The following is a 5,726-nucleotide window of genomic DNA, read 5'->3' as shown; positions in this document are numbered from 1 at the left end:
AAAAGCTCCCTGAGGCCTTCCTGGAAGCTGAGCAGATGTCGGCACCATGCTTCCTGTAAAGCCTACAGAACTGTTAACCATTTAAACCTCTTTTCTTTATAAATTACCCAGTCTCAGGTGTTTATTTACAACAATGCAAGAACAGCCTGATAGAAACACTTAACATAAAATCTACCTTAACAAATTATTAAGTGTACAATATAGTATTGATGACTATACTTGTAATGTGGTACAAAAGATCTCTAGAGCTTGCTTATCTTGTGTAACTGAAACTTTATACCCACTGAATAACAGCTACCATTCCCTGAATCCCTTGCAGCCCCTGCCAGCCACCATTCTATATGAGTTTGACTATTTTAGATACATCATGTAAGTGGAATCATGTAGTATTTGTCTTTCTGAGACTCGTTTGTTTTACTTAGCATAATGTCCTCAAAGTTCATCCATGTTGTCATGTATGGCAGGATTTTCTTTCTCAAGGCTGAATAATATTCCATTTATATTCTTAGCACTTTTTTTTTTTTTTTTACAGAGACTTGTTCTATCACCCAGGCAGTGCAGCAATGCTGTCTTGGCTCACTGTAACCTTTGCCTCCCAGGTTCAAGTGATTCTTCTGTCTCAGCCTCCCAAGTAGCTGGGATTACTACATATCTGGCTAGTTTTTGTATTTTTAGTAGAGATGGGGTTTCACCATGTTGGTTAGGCTGGTCTCAAACTCCTGACCTCAGGTGATCCACCCACGTCAACCTCCCAAAATGCTGGGATTATAGGCATGAGCCACCGCACCCATCCTCTTATTACATTTATTGATTCATCTGTTGATGGGCATTTACGTCGTTTCCACATTTTGACTACAATAATATAATGTTGACCACAATAATATAATGTTGACCGCAATGAACATGGGAGAGTGAATATCTCTACCATATCTTGATTTCAATTCTTTTAGTTAAATACCCAGAAGTAGGATTGCTGAGTCATCTGGTAGTTCTATTTTTAAGTTTTTGAGGAACCTCCATACTGTTTGCCATCACAGCTTTTACATTTTACATTCCCACCAGCAGTGTAGAAGGGTTCCAATTTCCCCATATCCCACCAACACTTGCTATCTTATATTTTTTTAATACTAGCCATCCTAATAGGTGTGAGGTGGTTAGAGCCTTATTTTCCAATCCCAGCCCTAGAAACCTGCTTCTGCTGCATTAATCTTTCCAAGAGCGTTTTTCTCTCACTCCAGGGGGCTCTAGGATCCCCTGAGGGGATCCTATGTCACCTGGGCACAGCCCCAAATCCTGGGATCAGGTGATTCTCCCACCTCAACCTCCGGAGTAGTTTGAACTCCAGGTGTGCACCACCATGACAGTCTGAAGATTTGCTTCAAGTATTTTTGGCTCGTGGAGGGGCAGAAAGCTCTATCTACCATTTTTGAGAGAGACGGGAGAGAGAATGTCTGCAAATCCTTCAGGGGAGACCCCCCAGAGACTTTATTACTGGGGACAAAGTACCTACGTCCTGTGTTTCCATTTAATCATCTGTGAGGTATGCAGTTAGATGCCTCCATGATACCCCATACTTTTGCAGCATTTAGATCAACTGTAATTATTTATGTGATCATCAGTTTAATGTCTCCCTTCCTTCTTCCCTCCATTCCTCAAGAAAGCACCCTGAAGGTAGGGCCATGTTTGAGTTGCTGTCCATGGCTATATACACAACATCTAACAGAGGGATCGACTCAAGGTACACACTCAACCATAAGTTTCTGCTACAACATGAAGGCAAAAGTTCAGTCCCTCAAGTCATCCACAAAACTTTCTCAGATTACATTCACCAGACTTCTTTTCAGCACGGTGAGGGAAAAGCTTGACTTTCAACTGTTAATGGACTCTAAGCCTGCAAAACAAGACGTATATTATAGGGTTGGCCTTGAGCAAAGGCCTACCACCTCTGACCTCAGAAGTTTTCTTGGTAACTGGGACCATGAGCTGGAAATAAACAGCTGCTCTGTTGATTTACACAATTGGCAACAACGTCTTGGAGGGAGATAACATTAAGAACTCCAGGAACGTTTCCTTTGAAACTTGGGAATAGTCATTCATTCAATACTTTTTTTTAACCTCTTTCGTGGAGAATATAACGTTTAGAATTTTTGTACCTAGTGTGTCCTCTTCTTTAAAAATTTTGTTTTTGTTTTTGAGACAGGATCTCACTGTGTCCTCAGGCTGGAGTGCAGTGGCATGATCTTGGCTTACTGCAGCCTCGACCTCCTGGCCTCAGTGATCCTCCCACTTCAACCTCCAGAGTAGTTTGAACTTCAGGGGTGCATCACCATGACAGGCTAATTTTTTTTTGTAGAGATGGGTTCTCACTATGTTGGCCAGGCTGTCTTGAACTCCTGGTCTCAGTCCTCTGACTGTGGCCTCCCAAAGTGCTGGTATCATACTTGTGAGCCACGCGGCCCAGGCTGATGTGCCTTTCTCTGATCTTTGGTTAACTAAGTGAGGACTTTTCCTCTTCCCTCTACAATACACATTAATAGCAGCAGAAGAAAGTAAAGTGCCAAATCCTGTATTAATACACCAGTTATGGAAGTGCAGTCACTTGAGCAATCTCAGTGAACAGAGTCAGCTGACCACAAAGCAGGCCAGTGGAGTCCTGGGCAAAAAGGCTACTGGGAGAGTTTCCTGGGGCTCAGCCAGGATGCTGCCTTGTTCATACCCCCAGGAGGGTAAAATGCTCTGGGTTATCCATAGGTCACTCAGCAGGGGTAAGTGAGAGGAAGAGGAGGTGAGCGGGAACGGATATATTGATGATGGGGCTTATACAACGTGACTTTGTCATTCCAGCCACCTGGTGTCCTCTGTGGGTCTCAGATCCCAAGCTAATGCCCCCTTTTCCCTACTCCAGCCATGTTGAAGGCTCCTTCAGCACCCCTATTGCCCTTCACACCATAATTTGGCTGAATAACTCCAGTCCCCACCTTGTCCCATTAATTTTTACAGGTTTTTGTAGGGGTTCAGTGTGGTTTCCTGGTCTTCTCCCTTCCCCTTTGCTTGAGTGATGTAGTGGGTTGAACACATTCCCCCACAAAAGTACGGCTAAGTCCTAACCCCTGGAACCTATGACAGTAACTTCCTTTGGAAAAAAAGATCTTTGCAAATGTAATATCCGGATCTTGTAGTCAAATCATCCTGGATTTCAGGGGACACCATAAATCCAAGGACACCTTAAGAAGAGGAGAGGACACACAGAGAGAGAAAAAGGTTCTGTGAAGATGGAGACAGGAATTGCCAAACATTATAAGCCAAGGAACACCAAAGACGGCCAGCAGCCACTGGAAGCTAAGAGAGAGGCATGGTTTGGGAGGCCGAGGCAGGCAGATCACGAGGTCAGGAGTTTGAGACCAGTCTGGTCAACACAGTGAAATCCTGTCTCCACTAAAAATACAAAAAATTAGCCGGGTGTGGTGGTGTGTGCCTATAATCCCAGCTACTCGGGAGGTTGAGGCAGGAGAATCGTGTGAACCCAGGAGGTGGAGGTTACAGTAAGCCAAGTCATCACACCATTGCACTCTAGCCTGGGTGACAGTGTGAGACTACATCTCAGAAAAAAAAAAAGAAAGAGAGGCACTGAACGGGTCCTACCTTAGAGCCTGCAGAAGGAGCCAACCCTGACAACACCTTCACTTTAAACTTCTGGCCTCCACCAAATGAGAGAATAGGTCTCTGTGGTTTTAGGCCACCTCGTTTGTTAATTTGTTATGGCAATGCCGGGAAACTAGGTGAGCATCATTTGGGAAAGGCCTTGAAGACTTGAGTGTTATCTACCCACATTGTCATTTCAACAGCATTGGGTGAGCTGATGCCACCACGGCTTGTAGGTGTTTGGAAGGAGTGCTGGGTCATGTGCTGTTAACCATAGCGCCTAAAGCCCGTGGCTGTTCATGGCAGATAACACCTCTCTTATCCTTATCACCTGAGAAAAATGAGAGCCCAGCCATGCAGCTCAGGGACCACTCAGCGGGGCGGGGAGGGCGGAAAGGGCAATCCTCTGAGCAAGGTCTCAGGACTTTCCTCTTCCCACTGCTCCTTTCTGTTTAGCACATAAGCAGGAAAAGCAGTGTCCCTGTCCACAGCAGCTGCCACCAGTTGATTGCAAACATAATCCTTTTCTTAAATGGTAGAATTCTCTCTATGAGAGCAAAGCAATGCAACATTCACAATCAGAGAAAAGAAATCCTCCCTCCCTCACTGTTCTCTTTGGTTTTTCCCTCTCCCAGGCAGCAGCCCTTTTGCCTGATGTCAGACCAGCACAGCTGAGAGCTGTGAGCTGGGTGAAGTGGAGGGCGACCAGCAGGCATGCGCAGGTGAGGTCCTCCGGGTCAGGCCACAGGGCCAAGGTGGGCATGGCTCTCCTGAGTTTCCATAAGCTTTAAATGCTGGAAGTTCATGTTGGTGGTTGGTATGTAAGGATCTTAATTTGTTCTATTGATTGAAAAAAATTATCTCATTTTACAATAGAGATTTTTGGCAGTCACTAAATGGTGCAATGCTATTGCCTCAACTAAGACATTTCTGTCAATATATTTATGCCATATATGGTTGCTTTTGTGTCTCTTATTTCATTTGAGTTTCTCAATAGCCCATGAGAGTATTAAAGCAGGGATTATTACCCTGTTTTAAAGGGAGAGAACTGAGGCTTATGAGGCTTAGGGAATATAGATGGAAAGTGGGAAAATAGGAGACTTTTTTTTCTGAGGTAGAGTCTCACCCTGTCACCCAGGTTGGAGTGCAATGGAGCAATCTCGGCCCACTGCATCCTCCACCTCCCGGATTCAAGCAATTCTGCCTCAACCTCCCGAGTAGCTGAGATTACAGGCACTTGCCACCATGCCCGGCTAAGTTTTTGCATCTTTAGTAAAGACGGGGTTTCACCATGTTGGCCAGGCTGATCTCAAACTCCTTACCTGGTGACCTGCCCTTCTTGGCCTCCCAAAGTGCTGGGATTACAGGCGTGAGCCACCACGCCTGGCCCGGAGCGAATTTCAGGCTTGGGGAGGAGTGAGGGTTGGGAGTGAGTGTGAAGGAGCCTGGAACAGCCAAGAAATCTTTGTGGCTGGAGAGCAGGTCATGTGGATGAAAGACCTGGGGGAAAGCTCTGTCATTTGAAGAGGTTCCTGGAGAGGCAGGTGTGGGTGACTGGGAATGCTGACCAAATGGTCAGAAAATGAGGAGAACCTGTGGTTTGTGTTCAACAAGAGGTGAATCTGGGGAAACCGTGTCTCCTTAACCAAATGACTGCCCAGTAGAATGATGCTTCCTGATAATACAATGAATGAACTTTGTCCTCTGCCATGAAGAGTAGAGGCAGGTCCTCTTTACTGTACTTTGTGGCAGTGTGTCATGGCATCATGGGCCTGGCTGTCGAACGGGGTCCCCTACACTAGGCAGCATTTTGGGAAGCCGGCTGTATTGGGCACCAGAAGGCCTGAATGGGTGGATATGACCGTTGGGTTGTTAGCCTGAGCGGGCCTGAGCTTTGAGAGAAGAAACTTGGCACCTCAGCAGGAGGCCTGTCCTCAGCTGGTCTGACACATCGCATTTGCTTTTTGATTTGCACACACAAAATGAATCTCCCCAACAACCCTCTCCCCAAAGCCTCATCAATTAGAACTGCTTTTGTCCTTAGCATCCTTTTGTTGACGAGCTTGGAAATTAGTTAGAAGGAA

At 45.7% G+C, this 5,726-nt stretch overlaps 1 long non-coding RNA gene across 1 annotated transcript in view; it reads right to left on the bottom strand.

Annotated features, from left to right (window-relative positions):
* Nucleotides 1-5,726, bottom strand: part of LOC108313821 — a 188,167-nt gene that overhangs the window by 53,572 nt on the left and 128,869 nt on the right. The window lies entirely within an intron of this gene.

The sequence above is a fragment of the Cebus imitator genome, unplaced genomic scaffold (genome assembly GCF_001604975.1).
Source record: "Cebus imitator isolate Cc_AM_T3 unplaced genomic scaffold, Cebus_imitator-1.0 Scaffold143, whole genome shotgun sequence".
Taxonomy (NCBI): Eukaryota; Metazoa; Chordata; class Mammalia; order Primates; family Cebidae; genus Cebus; species Cebus imitator.
Note: the sequence above shows the minus strand (reverse complement) of the source record. Positions and strands in the feature narration are given on the sequence as shown.